The 20,910-nt window shown below is 44.7% G+C and overlaps 1 protein-coding gene across 1 annotated transcript in view; it reads right to left on the bottom strand.

Annotated features, from left to right (window-relative positions):
• The window catches only part of VSNL1 (visinin like 1), a 201,100-nt gene extending 200,472 nt beyond the window's left edge, over positions 1–628 (bottom strand). The window contains exon 1 of the mRNA XM_040348560.1: positions 345–628. The gene's annotated coding sequence lies outside the window, so the exon portion shown is untranslated. The remainder of the gene's footprint in view (positions 1–344) is intronic.
• Positions 629–20,910: the final 20,282 nt, after the last annotated feature.

Consider the following 20,910-nt stretch of genomic DNA (forward strand, 5'->3'; position numbering starts at 1 on the left):
GGTGCAAAGCTGAGAGGCAGCAGATCATCTCTATGCTGTAGTAATACAATTGCTGTATGAATTAGGGAGCCATGGTGTGACAGGTCCATTGAATGAGCCCTGTATTTACCCCCCCCCCCCCCCCCCATGGCACACAGGGGAGCATTAGCATCGAGCAATGTGGATTTGCACTACATCAGAGCTGAACATATGTGAGCAAACAAGATTGCACCGCTGGCACCCTGATCTCTGTAAGCCCCTTACACGGAACCAGGGAGAGAATCCATCCAAATGATCATGCACCCCTCCCCTCCCCCCCTCTGCAATGTGACATATACATTCCATACAAGATGATTGACACTTACACTTACGGCGCTGCGGATTGACCTGATGGGAACACAATGGAGACCCCACTGACCGAGGGAGGGGGAGGGGGGGTTATCAGGGGGTAGGTGAGCGAGTCAGTGGGGGGGGTGATCCCGGCCGTGCTTGCTTGGATTCCCTCCTGGACGGCGCCCGGTGTCAGCGCCAGCAGTACAAGCTCCGATCTCTACAGCTCCGCTCTCTACAAGCTCCGCTCTGTGCCCCGCGATTGGGAATCCCGGAGCAAATCAAGGTTCGGCGAAGAGCGCAGGCGCGGAGCACAGCGGTACAGGCAGCGGCGGCGGCAGCAGCAATCCTGATCCTCCTCACTCCTCCTCTCCTCTCTCTGATCCTTCCACACCTTCATCCTGCCCTTCCTCCCTCCCTCCCTCCATCCATCCATCCATCCATCCCTCAAATTGCTACAATGGAGAATATGATTTGCATGCAGGCGGCTGCTGTCCCCTCTGAACACACGATCCTTTGTATTAATACATTTTACTACTATTAGTCACTCATGTCCTCCTTTTCTTTTCTTTTTTTTTTCTTTTAGACCTAGATTTGGGTTTTCTATTTGAGAAGATGTTTCATTATTTTTTTTTATTATTATTGAAATTTTCTAACAAATTAACTACTTCCATACAGGGCATTTTCACCCCCTTCCTGCCCAGACCAATTTTTAGTTTTCAGCGCTGTCGCAATTTGATTGACAATTGCGCGGTCGTGCGACGTGGCTCCCAAACAAAATTCTCACCCTTTTTTCCCCACAAATAGAGCTTTCTTTTGGTGGTATTTTATCACCTCTGCGGTTTTTATTTTTTGCGCTATAAACAAAAGAAGAGCGACAATTTTGAAAAAAAACACAATGGCCCAGATTCAGTAAGCAATTGCGCCTGCGTAACCATAGTTACGCAGCGCAATTGCTGACTTGCGCCGGCGTAACGAGTTCTCCTGATTCAGAGAACTCGTTACGCCAACTGCAGCCTAAAATCTGCGTGGCATAAGGCTCTTATGCCACGCAGATTTTAGGCTGCATTCTTGCGATGACCGCTAGGGGGCGTTCCTATTGTGGTCAGCGTATAGTATGCAAATTGCATACTTACGCCGATTCACAATGTTGCGCGCCCCCTGCGTACGCAAGTTACGTTGTTTCCATATGGCGTGTTTAGCGTAAGGCTGCCCCTTCTAATAGCAGGGGCAGCCAATGCTAAACTATACCCGGCGTTCCCGCGTCGCGACGTTCGAATTTTACGTCGTTTGCGTAAGTGAATCGTGAATGGCGCTGGACGCCATTCACGTTCACTTTGAAGCAAATGACGTCCTTGCGACGTCATTTGCCGCAATGCACGTCGGAAAAAGTTTCCCGACGGAGCATGCGCTCTACGCTCGGCGTGGGAGCGCGCCTAATTTAAATGATTCCCGCCCCCGGCGGGATCATTTACATTGCGCGCGCTTACGCCTGGCAATTTTGCCGGTGCGCCCTCTCAATTTACAGAGCTACTGCTCCGTGAATCGAGGGCAGCGCAAAATATTTGCGGGGGCGCAGGGCAAAATCGTTGCCCTGCGCCTCCGCAAATAGAGCGCAATTCTTTCTGAATCCGGGCCAATATCTTTAACTTTTTGATTTAATAAATATCATAATTTTTTTTAAAAAAACTTTTTTTTCCCTCAGTTTAGACCGATACGTATTCTACATATTTTTGGTAAAAAACAAAAAACGCATTAAGCGTATTTGATCGGTTTGCGCAAAAGTTCTAGCGTCTACAAAATAGGAAATAGAATTATGGCATTTTTTTTTTTTTTTATCTTTTACTAGTAATTGCGGCGATCTGCGTTTTTTTTTTTATTGTGACCGTGACATTGCGGCGGACATATCGGACACTTTTGACACATTTTTGGGGCCATTCACATTTACACAGCGATTCGTGCTATAAAACTGCACTGATTACTGTGTAAATGTGACTGGCAGAGAAGGGGTTAACACTAGGAGGCGCTGAAGGGGTTAAATATGTTCCCTAAAGTGTGTTCTAACTGTAGGGGGAGGAGGACTCATCAGGGAGGAGATCGATGTGTGTTCCTCTGTACTGGGAACACACATCGGTCTCCTCACCGCTGACAGGACATGGATCTGTGTGTTTACACACACAGATCCATGGTCCTGCCGTGATTACGGGTAATCGAGGGTGCCCGGCGGACATCGCGGCCGCCGGGCACGCGCACCGGGTCCCGAGGAATGCGGCGGGCGCGCCCCCTAGCGGTGGAAAAGACAGGATGTCATATGACGTCCAGTCTGAAGGACGAAAGGTCCCCACCGACGTCATTTTACTATGGCTCGGTGGGGAAGGTGTTAACCAGTTCAGCTCCTTCAATTTTCAGCTTTCAGCGCTGTCACACTTTGAATGACAATTGTGCGGTCATGCGACGTTGTACCCAAATTAAATTAGAGCTTTCTTTTGGTGGTATTTGATCACCTCTGCGTTTTTTATTTTTATAAACAAAAAAAGACTGACAATTTTGAAAAAAAAAAAAACACAATATTTTTTACTTTTTGCTATAATAAATATCCCATTTAAAAAACAAAAAAAAATCCTCAGTTTAGGCCGATATGTATTCTACACATTTTTGGTAAATAAAATCGCAATAAGCGTGTATTGATTGATTTGCGCAAAAGTTATAGCATCTACAAAATAGGGGATAGATTTATGTCATTTTATTATTATTTAAATTTTTTACTACTAATGACGGCGATCTGCGATTTTTATCGTGACTGTGACATTGCGGCGGACATATCGGACACTGTTGACACTATTTAGGGAACATTCACATTTATACAGCGATCAGTGCTATAAAATGCACCGATTATTGTATACATTTTGACTGGCAGGGTAAGGGTTAATACTAGGGGGGCGATCAAGGGGTTAATTGTGTGTCTAGGGAGTGATTCTAACTGTGGGGGGAGGGGCAGGGGCAGACTGACAACTCATGGGGCCCCCCGGGCAATAGAAGATTATGGGGCCCCTGGGCTTACAGAGATGGCCACCACGCCAGGAGGCAGTGCAAAGGCTGGGAAGCTAAAATCTCGGGATTTTCACATCAAAAGCATGTCGGTTTCGGACATATCAGGGACAGATGTAAAAAAAAACATAGATTTTTACATACTGTCCCTGGTTTTACTGAGCCTGGCAACCCTGATGGGGCCCCCTAGTGGCATGGGGCCCACGGGCAGTGCCCGAGTGATTCAATGGTCAGTCCGCCCCTGGGGAGGGGACTGATGAGAGGAGGAGACCGATCGTTGTTCCTATATACAGGGAACATACGATCAGTTCTCCTCTCCCCTGATGCAGGTGCCCCGGCGGCCATTGCGGCCGCCGGGCACACGCATTGGTTCCACAGTGATGCGGCGAGCACGGGAAGGAACAAAAAGACGTCATATGATGTCCACCCGGAGGGAGGGAGGGCTCCTGCCGCCGTCATTTTACAATACGACGGTAGGCAAGTGGTTAACTGAAAATTGCGCGTGTGCGACGCTGTACCCAAATAAAATTTGCATCAATTTTGAAAAACAACAACATTTTTTACTTTCTGCAATAAAACACATCCAATAAAAAAATGTAAAAAATCTAATTTGTTTATCAATTTAGGACAATATGTATTCTGCTACATATCTTTGGTAAAAAAAAAAATCCAATCAGCGTATATTGATTGGTTTGCACAAAAGTCTACAAACTATGGGACATTGTTCTTAATTTTTTCTTTCTTTTTTTTTTTTTTACTAGTAATGGCGGCGATCAGTGACTTCTAGCAGGAATGCAATATTGTGGTGGACAAATCAGACACCCAAGTGACATTTTTTGGGGACCAGTGACACCAATATAGTGATCAGTGCTAAAAAAATATGCACTGTCACTGTACTAACGACACTGACAGGGAGGGGGTTAACATCAGGGGTGATCAAAGGGTTAAATGTGTTTCTAGGGAGTGATTTATAAAGGGGGGTGCATTGACTGGGGGAATGTAAAAATCGGTGTTCCTGCTTAGCAGATACATAGGTTCAGTACATTCCCCTCTCAAAGAACGGGGTTCTGCCTTGTTTACATAGGCAGATCTCCTTTTTGCCTGTCTCCAAAACTATCGGCGGGTCCGGGTGGACATCGCATTGGCCAGACCCGCTGATTGGCTTTCACTGTGCCCAATCATAGTGGGAGTGGGTCACCGGCATTGCGTGTGCACCAGCCCCATAAGTGTCAGATCATGTACTAGGTACGTCATCTGGCACAGAGCAGGCGCCCTGGCGCAGTATATCTACAGTGGGCGGTCCGCAAGCTTTCGTGAAAAAATGCATGTACAATCGTGAGACTAATCGTTTTGTAATTTAACCCTATTCTGCCCATCCTGGCATCCCTTTTAAAAGTTCTTAACGCTCAGGTAGGCAGAAAGGATTAGCAATGTGATTGGCTGTTGCAGTAGTCACATGATCGAAAGCCAGTGCTACCCGGTGCAGCTTTCAGGAGCTTGGTCTTTATGATGGGAGGCTGCAGAGAACATAATTTTATTTTATTCTCGTTTGAAACATGGGATGAGGACATGCAGAAATGGGGCTAGGAGCACTGGCGGGGGACCCAAGAAGAGGAGGTTTTATACCAGCTTTAACTATACGCTGGAAAAAGCCGACTACAGACGACGTTAGAAAATGCGACAGCCGCGCGTACGTTCGTGGATCGTCGTAAATCGCTAATTTGCATACCCGACGCGGAAAACGCCACCCAGTGGACGCCAAAGTATTGCATCTTAGATCCGATGATGTACACCTGTCAGATCTAACCCAGAAGCCGTCGTATCTTGTTTTGAGGATTCAAAACAACGATACGACGCGGGAAACTTGAAAGTACGCCGGCGTATCAGTAGATACGCCGGCGTACTTCGTCTGTGGATCTGGCCCTAAGGGTCTATATTTTTTTTTATCATAGGTGTATTTTAAATAATAGAGACAGAATATCACCCAAAAATCCAGAAAAAAATACATGATACAAATGTTATAAATTAAGTTGCAGTTCAATGGGTAAAATAAATATTTGATCCCCAAGCAAACCATGACTTAGTACTTGGTGGAGAAACCCTTGTTGGCAAGCACAGAGGTAAGATGTTTCTTGTAGTTAGTGATCAGGTTTTCACACATCTCAGGAGGGATTTTGTTCCACTCTTTTTTACAGATCTTCTCTAAATCCTTAAGGTTTCTTGGCTGTCTCTTGGCAACTCGAAGGTTCAGCTCCCTCCATTAATTTTCTTTAGGATTAAGGTCTGGAGACTGGCTAGGCCACTCCATGACCTTAAAGGGTATGTAAAGAATTATTATTTTTTTTAAATAAACATGTTATACTTACCTCCACTGTGCAGCTCGTTTTGCACAGAGTGGCCCCGAACCTGGTCTTCTGGGGTCCCTCGGCAGCTGTCTCGGCTCCTCCTTGCAAGAACTCATCACCTTCATGCAAGCTCGCATGGTGATGAGTTCATGCGGGCGCGCTCCTGTGATACAGCCGGCAGTCATAGCCGTTCACTGTATCACTTGGCCCCCGCCCCCCCGGCACGCCGCATCATTGGATGTGATTGACAGAAGCGCTAGCCAATGGCTGCGCTGCTTTCAATCAACTAATGAATGAGCCGAGAAGCCTGGACGAGAAGCAAATGCGTTCACGGAGCGGGACTTTCGAGGGGTCAGGTAATGTGCTTCTTCTTGAACCACTCCTTTGTTGCCTTGGCAGCATGTTTGGGTCAGTGTCATGCTGAAAGACCCATCCGTGACACATTTTCAGTGTTCTGGCTGAGGGAAGAATATTATCTTTCAAGATTGTACAATACATGGCCTGTCCATTGGCCCCTCAATGCGGCAAAGTTGGTCTGTACCTTTAGTAGAGAAACAGCCCCAAAGCATAATGGGCCAGATCCTCAAAAGGGATACGCCGGCGTATCTACTGATACGCCGTCGTATCCCTGTTTCTATCTTTGGAACTGATCCACAGAATCAGTTTCCAAGAGATAAACAGAAGATCCGGCAGGTGTAAGGGACTTACACTGCCGGATCTTAGGATGCAGTACCGCATCCGCCGCTGGGGGCATTTTGTGTCGAAATGCCGCTTCGGGTATGCAAATTAGCACTTACGGAGATCCACAAAGCTTTTACGCTTCGTTTTTTCTCCGTAAGTATTAAGTTGCATGTGTAAAATTAGGGCTGCTTTTACAAAGTGTAAACTGTTTACACCTTGTAAAAGTATACCCTTCTTACCCGCGACGCTGTTATTATTTTTTTTTTTTTCGCCGTATCTTCACGAAGCTCGGCGTAACGTAATTTCGCGCTATGCACGTCGGGAAAATGAAGTCACGAGCATGCGCAGTATGTCCGGCGCGGGAGTGCGCCTAATTTAAATGGCACTTGCCCTTATTTGAATAGGAACGCCTTGCGACCGGCGGAATTTAAGTTACACACCCGAAAATTTCTAGGTAAGTGCTTTGTGGATCGGGCACTTAGGTAGAAATTTTCCGGCAGTGTAACTTAAATGGAAAAAGATAAGTTACGGCGGCTGGCTGTGGATCTGGCCCAATGTTTCCACCTCCATGCATGACTGTAGGAATGATGGGCCAAATTCTCAAAAGAGATACGCAGGCGGAACTGCTGTTCAGCCTGCGTATCTCTGTGCCTAACTTTGGAAACGATCCTCAAAAGGATTTTTCCAAAGTTAGGCAGAAGATCCGACATCTGTAAGACACTTACACTGTCAGATCTTAGGATGCAGTACCGCATCCGCCGCTGGGGGCATTTCGAGTCGAAATGCCGGCTAGCGTATGCAAATGAGTACTTAAGCAGATCCACAAAGCATTAAAGCTTTGTGTTTTTTCTGCATAAGTTACGATTTGCACGCGTTAAATTAGGGCTGGTTTTACAATGTGTAAAGTTAGTACACCATGTAAAACCAGACCTTTTTTCCGATCGCCGCGATTCTTTTTTAAATTTGAATTTTTTTTCCCGGCGCGTATTTTTTTTTCACCCGTCGCAACTTTATTGTCCCGTCGCAATCCACAAAGCCCGGCGTAAATTACGTTCGCGCGCTGCACGTCGGGAAAATTACGTCACACGCATGCGCAGTACGGCCGGCGCGGGAGCGCGCCTCATTTAAATTGTAATCGCCTCCCGGAGAGGAGGACCGCCTTGCGACGGAGGCACTTAAGTTACACGGCCTGAAATTTCTAGGTAAGTGCTTTGTGGATCGGGCACTTAGGTAGAAATTTAACGCCTGTGTAACTTAACTGCTGAAAGTTAAGTTAGGCGGCGTTTTTGAGAATTTGGCCCGATGTTCTTAGGGTCATAGTCATCATTTTTCTTCCTCCAAACACAACGTGTCCCCCTCCTCAAGAAGGCAAATGGACAGTCATGCCAATGAACATGTAAATGATTTAGAGAAGGATTGGGAGAAAGTGCTGTGGGCAGATGAGACCAAAAATTAGCTCTTTGGCATTGACTAGACTAGCTGTATTTGGAGAAAAAAAATGCTGACTATAACCCTAAAAACACCATCGCTACAATCAAGCACGGAGGTGGAAACATGATGCTTTGGGGCTGCTAAAGGTACTTTGCTGCATTGAGGGACCAATTGACGGAGCCATGTATTGTAAAATCTTGGATGAAAACCTCCTTCCCTCAGCCAGAGCACTGAAGATGGGTCATGGATGGGTCTTCCAGCATGACAATGACCCAAAACATATCGCCAAGGCTACAAAGGAGTGGCTCAAGAAGAAGCACATTAGGGTCATGTAGTGGCAAAGTCTGTCTCCAGACCTTAATCCTATAGAAAATTAATGGAGGAGCTGAAACTTCAAGATGTCACGAGACAGCCAAGAATCCTTAAGGATTTAGAGAAGATCAGTAAAGAAGAGTGGACTGAATTCCCTCCTGAGATGTGTACAAACCTGATAACCAACTACTAGAAACATCTTACCTCTGTGATTGACAACAAGGGTTTCTTCACCAAGGACTAAGGCCTCGTACACACGGGCAAGAATCTCGGCAGGAAAAAAACGTAGTTTTTCCCGACAAGATTCTTGGCAAGAATCTCTTGCCGTCTGAGTGTACACACTGACCTTTTCAAAAGAACCGCGGTTCTCTTGAAAGGCAAGAACGCGGTGGCGTCATTGCGTACGACGAGCATGCGCTTGTAACATTCGATGCCGTCGCCGCCATCTTGCTTCACCCTACCTATGCCGTGGAAGCTATCGCGCATGCGTTAAAGTCATTTCGAGCATGCACGGGTTTCCACGGCGACAGGTAAGTATACACACTCTCGGGTTTCTCGTCAGGAAATAGGCCGACAAGAATCTTGACGAGAAAAAAGAGCGCAGGTTCTCAATTTTTCTCGTTGAGATTCTATATATAGTATACGCATAATAATCTTAAAGTTGCCCATAATATATACCTACCAAAACAAAATGGAATAATGTATAGCCTTCTCTACCATGACCTCATCCAAGCAACTCCCTGGCATGATCCTAAAGTCCTAATTTTTATTAGAAAATTGTTAACATTATTATGATTAACTTTCAGGTCAGCATTATTCATTTTTTTTTCTTTTTTTACATATTTTTATATTTATAGTGTTACAATTTTGCCATTAGCTAGTTCTTTAAGTGTTTGGCAGTTGGCACTGGCATTAATCTCATGAAAAATACAACAGGCTGGTTGTACCCAAGTTGATCGATCAACTTGTGTACATTCAGCCTGCCCATATATGGTGCGAATCTTGGTCGATCCCTGCTGAACTGGCTGAGATTCAAACCGTCTATGGCCGGCTTAAAGCGGTTGTGAACCCATTTGAAAAAAAAAAAACCTTCACGACAAAGGCTCATTATGCATTACTTACCTTAGATCGAAACCCCCGATGCCGTCCTCGTCTCCCCCTCCAGCCGCAGCCATGATACCCGAAGGTTACTTTCCGGGTATCGCCGCTCCGGCCCTGTGATTGGCCGGAGCGACAATGACGTCACTCCACGCATGCGCACGGGTGCTTTAAAACACGGCATTATATTTTAGCGAAAACGGCATTTACAGTGCGCCTGCGCTGATGTCTACAGCACGCATGCGCCGTAGACAGCGGTGTACTCTTTTTAGGAAATATCTCCTAAACCGTGTAGGTTTAGGAGATATTGCAAACATCCACAGGTAAGGATTAATCTTGGCTAACCTGTAGTCGCAACTCACCCAGGAGGGTTTACAACCACTTTAACTGATGCATACCAGTGCTGCTACACTTGGTTTAGGTGTCTAAAGCCAGCTATACGTGGATCGAAATTCAGAACACAATAGCTCAGCAGGGAGCATTTCCCCATTCATATCCAGTAAGTGGATAGAGGTATCGAGAAAAAAATAACTGTATCAACTATGGGCTGCTTAGGCTTAACCCCTTCCTGCCCCGCTTATTGTAAAATGACAGCTGGGCAGGAACACTGTTGCCACCATGGGCTGCGCTTAGGCACGATCTGTCACCCATCGTGTCCACTGGACACAGCCAATGACAAATTGCTGTATCGGCCTGCTGCCGGTACCATGTGATCGATGTGGCCAATCACAGCAGATCATATGACAATTGTACACACTCAAAGGCTTTGATTCATGCCTTTCATTGTGTACTATTGTGATGAGCTCTGTGCTTGGTCACAGTGATCACAAGGTACAGACAGGGCCAATCACAGCCAATCTGTACCGTGTGATTAGCTGTGGCCAATAACAGGTAATCACAATAGTAAACACAGAGGGCCAGATCCTCGTAGCGCGGCACATTGCTGTGGCCGGCGTAGCGTATCTCTGATACACTATGCCGCCGTAACTTACAGCGTATTTTCCTTATCCTCAAAGAAGTTGGGGTAGTGTAATTTTGGCGGCGTAAGGGCGCGCAATTCAAATCGATGTGATGGGGGCGTGTTTTATGTAAATACGTTGTGACCCGACGTAAATGACGTTTTTTTTTTAACGGCGCTTGCACCGTCCGTAAGGGTATCCCAGTGCGCATGCTCAAAATTAAACCGGAACAAGCCAATGCTTACGACGGTGACGTCATTCTACGCAAATCCCTATTCGCGAACGACTTACACAAACAACGTAAATAATTCAAAATTCGACGCGGGAACGACAGCCATACTTAACATAGGATACGCCTCATATAGCAGGGGTAACTATACGCCGGAAAAAGCCGAACGCAAACGATATAAAAAAATGCGCCAGCCGGACGTACGTTCGTGGATCGCCGTATCTAGCTAATTTGCATACTCGATGCGGAATTCGACGGAAACGCCACCTAGCGGCCAGCGGAAAAATGCACCTAAGATCCGACGGCGTACTAAGACGTACGCCTGTCGGATCGATCCCAGATGCAGTCGTATCTTGTTTTGCAGATACAAAACAAAGATACGACGCGGGAAACTTTGAAATTACGCGGCGTATCAATATATACGCCGGCGGAATTCTTCTGTGGATCTGGCCCAGAATGAATAGTCAGAAAAATTGTTGCTTATAACTGTAAAAATTCAGTTATAAGCTTTAATTATTTATGGTTCGGAGTATTGCCTTTATTTTTGTTAATCCACACATGTTTATGTTGGCAGCCACTCATTAGATATCACACTAGGAAAGTCTGAGCGGTGGTTGTTTAGTTATATTATTAATGTGGATGTATGTATTTATTTTGCAAAAGATGAACTGTGCTTTTAAGTTAACACTTCGATGCCCTTCCTCCCTTGATCTGTTTATTTATTCTGAACTAAGCTGTCATACCTGATTTCCTGATTATAACCAGTGGGGGGAAATTATTACTGCAATGTTGCTCATGATTTTTTACTCTTATATATCTGCAGTCTCAACAAATCAGTTCTCCCTATTAAAATCGGAAGCTTTAAATGCACCGCTTATCCTCCTTTATGTGGGGTTGAGTAGTTCTTACACCCCCAGGTCTCACTATTGGTTTAATTTACTTATAGGGACAGCCCCTCTGACCAATAGTTAGGCACAGCAGGAGGTTGCATTAATATCCTCACTGTAGACACATTGAAGGTACAGTGGAACCTTGGATTTCAAGTAACAGCAGTCTTTCGCAATACGAACACTGGGCTAGATTCAGATAGGTTAGAGGATCTTTAGATCCGCGTAACCTATCTGATTTACGTTACGCCGCAATTTTTTGAGGCAAGTGCTTTATTTAGAAAGCACTTGCCTCTAAAGTTGCGGCGGTGTATCGTAAATCGCCCGGCGGAATTCAATGCATGCGCCGTCCGCAAATTTTCCCAGCGTACATTGCTCCAAATGACGTCGCAAGGACGTCATTGGTTTCGACGTTAACGTAAATTATGTCCGGCCGTATTCGCGAACGACTTACGCAAACAACGTAAAAAAATCAAAACTCGGCACGGGAACGACGGCCATACTTAACATAGGATACGCCGCACTTACCCCTGCTATAGCAGGGGTAACTTTCCGCCGGAAAAAGCCGAACGCAAACGACGTAAAAAAAAAACGCCGGGCGGTCGTTCGTTTCTGAATCGGCGTAAATGCTCATTTGCATATTCGACGCGTAAAAGATATGGAAGCGCTACCTAGCGGCCGGCCTGGAATTGCAGCCTAAGATCCGACGGTGTAAGTCACTTACACCTGTCGGATCTTAGGCATATCTATGCGTAACCTGATTCTATGAATCAGGCGCATAGATACGACGGCCGGACTCAGAGATACGACGGCGTATCAGGAGATACGCCGTCGTATCTTCTTTCTGAATCCGGCCCACTGTATTTAAAAAAAAACTAACTCGGTTTGCGAGTGTTGTCTCGCATAATGAGCCCCCACCTCTGGCCACATGCGGTATTGCATGTCATTGAAGTCAATGTGGAACAAATTATTTTCATTTCCACTGACTTCAATGGGGAAACTCGCTTTGATATGTAAGTACTTTGGATTACGAGCATTCTCCTGGAACGAATTATGTTCCACTGTATTTGGTCAGTATTTGTATTACAGTGCACACTGGGGCTGATTACCTAAAACTGAAGAGTGCAAAATCTGGTGCATAGAAGCCAATTAGCTTTCAGGTTTTCTTGTCAAAGCTTAATTGAACAAGCTGAAGTTAGAAGCTGGCTACTGTGCAGAACTGCACCTGATTCTGTACTCTTACGCGATTTTGCAGTGATTTCAGGGAATGCCTGTGTAAACTTGACGTCTATGGACCTCAACTCGCGTGGAAGTCGGGCTAAAGTAGTACAGGGACTACTTTGAAGTCGGTGCGACTTGAAGACTCACATATATGAATGGTTATGATTGGAAATTATGGGGAATGACTTGCCATGCGACTTTGCAGTCCCAAGTCGCAGGACAATTTGAGCAAGTGGGAAAAGGGTCTTAACTACAGTTAACCATAACAAATAGAATTGTTGATGCTACAATGCCGCATTCTGCAACAACAATCATAATAATAATAAAACAATATATATATATATATATATATATATATATATATATATATATATATATATATATATATATATATATATATTTAAAACAGCATAAGCTGATCAGCTCTGAAGCCAATTACTTGCAGCCACTAATCAGGATTTGTTTTTCCAATATTGTCCCTTTCGACAGTCAAGCAACTGATCAACTTCTATCGCGCAAGGACGACCATGTGCTGATTGAAACTTCTCCAGTCCCTGCTAGACTGCCTGAATTTTGATCAGTTTATGGCCAGCTTAAAGTGTTACTAAACCCACAACAGTAAAATCAGTCTGTATATGCAGTAAAGCAAGCTTGTTATACTCACTGTGGAACTTACAGGGTTAATCCTCTGCATTGTGTAAAAAGGCGCTTTGATACTGTATGGACAGATCCTTCCCTCCTGCACTGTCTGTCTGGGGAAGGCCAGCTAACACACAAGCAATAGCCAGCCTGCACATGCCCAGTTGTGTCTTTTATGCTGGAGAGAACATTTCCTTGTTCTCAGAGCTAGCCAGGTCACATAATATTGATATCACAAATGTGGACGTGTATACAAGCTATAGTGGAAATCTCCTCCTACCTGGACAAACAGCCCTGGACAAACTGTGTAGTTTATCATGTGACTATGGTATACAAATCAACCAAAAAGTTATACAGTGGTAGTATTTTATTGTAAAAAAGAAGATTTAGAGGCTGTAGGCACTATGAGTGGGCAGATGAACTATTTTCATATTACTGGGTTCAGTAACACTTTATGGCGGAGTTCCACCCAAAAGTGTATCCAAAAGTGTATCCGATTATCTGCCTGTACCTGTTTTTGACTGCGGCGAGATCACTCAGAAGTTCAACCCCCCTCTTTCTCCCGCCGCGGGGCCATTCAGGAATCACAGCACGCTTTGCGCATGTGCAGTAGGGAACTGGCTTTAAAGCCAAAAGGAGAGCCGGATTCCAGAACAGGTAAGTGTCCTAATATTAATATATCATTTTTTTTCCTGGGGGGGAGGAATGAACCCTGCTTTAATCACTACAGATCCGCGCTATCGTCAAAAGACGTCTGCAGCGCGGACCTGAAGTGCCGGGAGGACGTCTTTGGACGTCTTGTTTTCATTACCAGTGCGCGCCGCTGGGGGGCGCGCAGCGGGTAAACACTGTCCCGGCGCATCGCTGAAGAGCCGACGCGTGTACCTGGCAGCCACGATGTCCGCCGGGTACACGCGATCGGCGGGAACACAGCAGAGACGTGGAGCTCTGTGTGTAAACACAGAGCTCCACGTGCTGTCAGAGGAGAGGAGACCGATCTGTGTCCCTTGTACATAGGGACACAGCATCGGTCACCTCCTCCAGTCACCCCCCTCCCCCCACACAGTTAGAACACACCCAGGGAATACATTTAACCCCTTCCTCACCCCCTAGTGTTAACCCCTTCCCTACCAGTCACATTTATACAGTAATTAGTGCATTTTTATAGCACTGATCGCTGTATAAATGTGAATGGTCCCACAATTGTGTCAAAAGTGTCCGATATGTCCGCCGCAATATCGCAGGCCTGACAAAAAAAATTGCAGATCGCCGCCATTACTAGTAAAAAATAAAAAATAAAAAACGAATCATAAATCTATCCCCTATTTTGTAGGCGCTATAACTTTTGCGCAAACCAATCAATAAACGCTTAAGAATACGTATCAGCCTAAACCGAGGAACATTTTTTTTTTTTTTTAATGGGATATTATTATAACAAAAAATAAAAAATATTGTGTTTTTTTTTAAAATTTTCTGTCTTTTTCTGTTTATAGCGCAAAAAATAAAAATCGCAGAGATGATCAAATACCACCAAAAGAAAGCTCTATTTGTGGGGAAAAAATTATAAAAATATAATTTGGGTACAGTGTTGTATGACCGCGCAATTGTCATTCAAAATGCGTCAGCGCTGAAAGCTGAAAATTGGTCTGGGCACAAAGGGGGTTTAAGTGCCCAGTAATGAAGTGGTTAAAGCTTGATTCAGGCACCTCTAGGTGCCTGCTTTACATGTATGCTGCCAATGTACATTTATAAGATATTGAATTATCAGATTCCTGAATAGTGTTTTGTTCCATTGAAACGCATGGTAGATCATCCAATGTTTTAGGTATTCATGTCTGTTTTGTAAATGGAGATGAAGAATAAAATATTTCAAAATTTTACGTTCTGTCTAATAAGCTCTGCAAGAAAAATCTGACAAAAGTTCTATTCCTTTCTTTCTGTCATAAATGCCTTGCCATTGCCACTTGGGTCCCATATAAGAGATTGCCTGTGTAGGTGACTCTCATTGCCAGAATAGGAAAGTTGCTGACCCATCCGTAGAAATCTAATAAAAAAAATGTATTCATGAATCCTCAATAAAAAACACAAAACACCTGTGCTCATAATACATCTGGCACCCCTGATGACGTATGTGATGATGAAACGTATCGGGTTGAGCCTGGTCACGTTACATCGCCACGTCTGGTAGTCGGCCATCTTGCTGGTTGGAAACATTCCTATTGATATATGGATTCACATGCAAATTTATCCACGATGTTTGTGAGTACTTTGGTGTTATTATCAGTAATACTGTGCAATAAAGTGTCTTCTTGCCTGTTCCCACATCCTATATGATCTGAGACCCTGTCCTTGATGGAATGTGCCATGGCCTGAGGGATACAGCTTTCAGGACTCAGGAGATCTTGGAACGACAGAAGTTAAAGATACAAAGAAATGGAATTTGTAGCCACCAATTATAAAAGTACAAATACGTTTTATTAACATGTAAACCGTAAGGGTTTGTTAAAAAAGAAAAACATAATACATAAAATCAAATAAATTTAAAAAGAAAACTACAGTGGCAACTGCAGTGACTATAGAATGATTGATCCAATAGAAGTCAAAGAAGGGTCAACACATCTTTACAAAGGAAGTGTGTGACTGTACTGCATAGTAGAATAGAAGTTAGCTCGACATGTTTCGCGGAGACTGCTTCCTCAGGAGCTAGTAATGTCTCATATAAAGTAGCAGGATGTGCTTGAAAGTAAGTTGTTTAAGAACACATTAGTAATCGGTGATGGATTGGTATACCACCAGAAACAGCCTCATTGATGGTAAAAAGAGACAGTTCTAGCCAACGCTGAAATATGGCAGTGGATAGCAGCCAAGCAGAGTAGGTCAAGATACTTTTCAGCCCATATGCAATAAAGAAAGTGTGTTGTCAAATTAATAAGATAAACCTACATTAGAACTTAACCAAGCAGGTTACCAGAAGATTATGGCATTGGTGAGATACCAGCACAAAGTAGATGGTGGACACGTCCGGGTATGGAAATCCACGGATAGGATGGCTATCCTAAGATAGCCATCCTATGAAAAAGGCTAGCAATAAAAGACTTGGCAGAAGAAGCATTGCTCTCGATTACTGAAATTTACTGAAATTTCTTGCCTTTTTGTCCCATTCACACTAGGCGGTGAGTTTGGTGGATCACTTTTTAGAAGCGGCTGTTTGGGAGGCGATACTGCCACCTTCTGAATGCCGTTTATTTCTGACCCCAGGGAGATTTTGGATTGCAATACCGTTCTGCCATATGCCAGCTGCTTGGCCAAGGTTACAATATGGTCCTATTCACTTCAATGGAAACATTTTGAGAATTGGCCCTTGCCTTCCTAGTGTGTCATGGTGAGTAAAATTGCCACACAATGAAGCAAAGCATTGTGCCTGCAAACGTGTGAATGGAACTGAGCGGCCATCATGTTATTTTTTCGTTGGGTTGCCTAGGGGTCTGTCAAAAATGCAAATCAATTGCTTATTGTCGATGCCCATGTAATCAAAGCCATTAGGCCATTTGTGATATTCTAACGTTATATATTGAACACCTCAGTTGGAGGAGCACATCATCAAGCAGGGAGATTTTTCAATCTGTTCTTCCTTTAAAGTGGTTGTAAACCTCAGACATGAAATATGAACAAAGAATATCTCTATATAGTGTGTACTTGTCTTAGAGGAGCATTAAGCGCAATTTCTGTCTGCTGCTTCGTTCCTCTGCGTGAATCACTTCTTACAAGTTTTCCTGACACCAAGAGAAAAATGGTTACAAGGGAGGGAGCTCTGGCTGATTGACAGCTTCAGCTCTGTTCCTGTGTGTGGTGTGAAAGGGGATGTGTCCCTGCACTCCAATCAGCTCTCAGAGCTCTCCTCACTGAGCTCTGCAGAGTATACCTTCAGCTCTCTACCTACATTTTCTGGCAGCTCAGGCAACCTTTATAAATTTTGCAATTTGAAAGTAGAAAATGAATGCAGAAAAATCAATGTAGAAAAATGAAGACTGCAGATAAACAGATACATCTTATGTAGGAGGATTTGTTAAATCTCTGTGCATCACATGAGGCTAGTCACTTCATTGGGTATATATAAGGCTTTACAACCACATTTTGTTAGAATCAATTGTTGGCCATGCAATGAATCAGAGGAATGGATCAGAGTTCCACTGGTGCACTACTGTCACTTTTGAGGAGTAGGAACCATGCCCCTCCCCATCCATCTAAAGTCTCTGCCCCCTTGATGCAGTGGCAATTCTAGGTCTAGAAGACCTTTCATTTCTGCAGTCTCAGATCAGCGATAATATGCTGAATCTTGCAGTGCTCCATGCCATATTTTAGAAAAGAATGATTGCACACAAAGAGTACTTATCCTTTAAAAGTACTAGGGTTGTCCCGATACTAGTATCAGTATTGGTACCGATACCGAGCATTTGCCCGAGTACTTGTACTCGGGCAAATGCTCCGATGCTTCACCCAAATCTTGTACAGTCAGGGTGATCAGTGCGGTGGGGGAGTTACAAGCCCTGATCACCACTGTATAGATTTAAAAGTCAGTTTCTCCACTTCTCTCTCTAAGCTACCCCCAGTGCGGCTTTCAGCTGCTTTAGTAAAATCAGCGGTGATCGGTGCTTGTAACTCTCCCACACACGATCACCGATGACTGTCCCTGTATCCTCCGCCAGCACCTCTCCGTTCTGCTGCTGTCCCTCCCTCTGTGTCCCCCTCCATGCTGCTCCCTCCGTGTCCGCCTCCATGCTGCTCTCTCCCTCCATGTCCCCCACCATGCTGCTCTCTCCCTCCGTGTCCCCCTCCATGCTGTTCTCTCCCTCCGTGTCCCCCTCTATGCTGCGGTCTCCCTCTGTGTCCCCCTCCATGCTGCGGTCTCCCTCTGCATCCCCCTCCATGCTGCTCTCTCCCTCCGTGTCCCCCTCCATGCTGCTCTCTGCCTCCGTGTTCCCCTCCATGCTGCTCTATATCCCTCTGTGTCCCCCTCCATGCTGCTCTCTCCCTCTGTGTCCCCCTTCGTGCTACCGCCCCCCTCCGTGCTGCTGTCCCCCTCTCTTCTCCCCCTCCGTGCTGCTGTCCCCCTAGATCTGTCAGGATGGAGAGCGGAGGTAGGAGCCGGTAAATCCGGTTCCGTACTGTTCCGAATGTACAGAGTCAGTGATCACTGTGTTTACAATGTTTCAGTTTATGAATGGAGAGGAGACGCTGTCTTCTCTCCATTCATTTTCAGCGCAGCTGAGGCTAATGAGAAATGGACTGGGGAATCTGTGTCCCTAGTCCCTTTCCCTGTCTGAAAGGGGAGATGTCAGAGGTCTGTTAAGACCCCTGATATCTCACCAAAGCCCCCCAACAGGGCTGATAAAAAAGAATAAAAGAAAAAACACACTGACACTGTCCATCCCCCCTCCCCCTCCTTAAAAAAAAATAAAGCATTGTAAAAAAAAAAAATAATTGTAAAAATTAAAAAAATACTGACACATGTGCCACTGTCACATGATATTAAAAAAAGTATCGGTAATCGGTATTGGCGCGTACTTGAAAAAAGTTTCGGTACTTGTACTCTGTCTTAAAAAAGTGGTATCGGGACAACCCTAAAAAGTACACTCATCCTATAAATGGTTAACATTGTTTTTTATCTCAGCATAATATGGCAGCTAAATCTTCCCCCTGGTGTTTCCTGCCTTCTTCAGTGTTATAATGTACTAGAAAACGATGTCATCCTCTTTCAGAAATCCATTGACTCCCAGCTGGTAGATGCAGAACCTGCCATGATATGCATCTCTGGATGTGCACCTCCTAAGTTTCTCAGGGATCTGCAGAGCAATTGACCGAGTCTTTAATCATCTCTGACATTTAAGTAGTCAACCTTTTAACCTTTGTAACTTACATTAGAACTTTTAAAATTCATTGCTGTCCTCTTTGTAATAGGCCTTCTGTTTGTGATAAGGTAATGTGTTTTTTAAGTAAAGAGGCACACAGGAATGGAATGGCTGAAAAGTTTGGAAAGGCTCCTCCTTACATCTTTTGTTATTGTAGTGGGCCAGTGTTCAAAAACCTATATTTGCAAGCAGCCAACCATATTTTTTAATCTCTTGGGGCCTGTTCACACCATATGCATTGCCCAAAGCAGTTCCAATGCATAGATAAGGCAAAGAGCCTTGTCCCTATAGGTGTGCGCAGCCTCATGCATGAGGGTGTGCACCCTTAAAGGGTCACTAAAGGATTTTTTTTTTTTAGCTAAATAGCTTCCTTTACCTTGCTGCAGTCCTGGTTTCATGTGCTCATTGTTCGTTTTTGCTTTGATGTTGCTGTAAATCCTCTCTGTTCTGGACACTTCCTGGTTGCCTTTTTCCTGATAACCACAGTACTGGGAGATTTCTCACGGTGGTCACTAATCAAGGAGCTGTGTGTAAAACGAAACTGGATTGGTGCTGAGGAATTTTAGACAAAGTATCACTGCTCTCTATTGGCTGACTGCCCTCTAGTGGCTCTCTGTACATCAGAGAACCAGCAAACAACAGCAAAAACGAAACTACACTGCAGGCACATTATATGATTGTTTTTTTATCTATTTTTAATCATTTTTAAAAGGAATCAGTTAACTATTATGTCTCTATGCCCTGTAAACAGTCATTTCAGCTAAAAATTTTTTTTCCTTTAGTGACCCTTTAAGCTCGAACACACATGCATGTGTATGTATCTACATACGGTATATATGACCCCGCAACATTGATCTCCCTGCTAGCACAGCGAAGGAGAAGAGCATAAACACTTCTCTTATGGCAGAACCGGTAAGAGGGAGATCTTTCCCATGTTCCTGCTGCTACACAAAGCTATAACACTAATGCGCATGGGGTGATTAGATTGTGCCTGGGCACATCCGGCACACCTTGTGCGCACGCCTATGCTTGTCCCCTATTGTGGCAGTTCATCCCAATGAAAAGGAAAGCATGAAGTACCTTTTTCATCGCCGCAGGGTGCAACACAATCCACTCCCTGCAATACGACCAACAGAACTGATTGAAATGTTTCTTTGTGACAAATAAAGTTATTTTCTATTTACTTAAGTAAATCAGGGCCTACTACAAAAACATCAGATGGGCAGGTGTGCTTTCAGCTTTTCCATCTAGTGATGAAATTATCATGCTATTACCAACAACACAATATGAACAAGGTAACGTTAAGCTATGGCGGTATTCATTTCCAAAGTAAAACATGCAAATCACTCATTGGGCCTGATTTACCAAGCCTTTACTCCATGACTCATGGAGTAAAAGCAGGAGTAGCAGCCGTTTGGCCATTTACTAAAGAAATACGCTGCTAGTGCAGTGTATTTCCCTAGTTACTAATGTGCTCCGTGCGCCCAGGAGAGGGTGCATTGTGCACCAGTACAGACCTGGCGCACGGCACATTAAACTGTAAATTGCGGGGGTTCGGGCGGGAGTTTATTAGGGGGGGAGGTGGGGGGATGCAGGGGAAGTGAAGTGACATGTGTTTTGAAGTGTTTGGCGGGCCGAATTGAAAGGGAAAGTGTTTTTTGAAAACAGATCCCCGTACGCTTGCACAGTGCGCCTGAACCTCGGGAGGTTCATTTGCATACTGGGCATGCGCAGAGAGAAAAGTCAGGGATTCCCGTGCGCCTTGTCAGTACGCCGTGAAAATCTTGGTAAAACCAAGCGGCGTACCCGTGATTGCGCTGCGTGACGCGGCGCACGGGAATC

The sequence above is a fragment of the Rana temporaria genome, chromosome 4, assembly GCF_905171775.1.
Source record: "Rana temporaria chromosome 4, aRanTem1.1, whole genome shotgun sequence".
Taxonomy (NCBI): domain Eukaryota; kingdom Metazoa; phylum Chordata; class Amphibia; order Anura; family Ranidae; genus Rana; species Rana temporaria.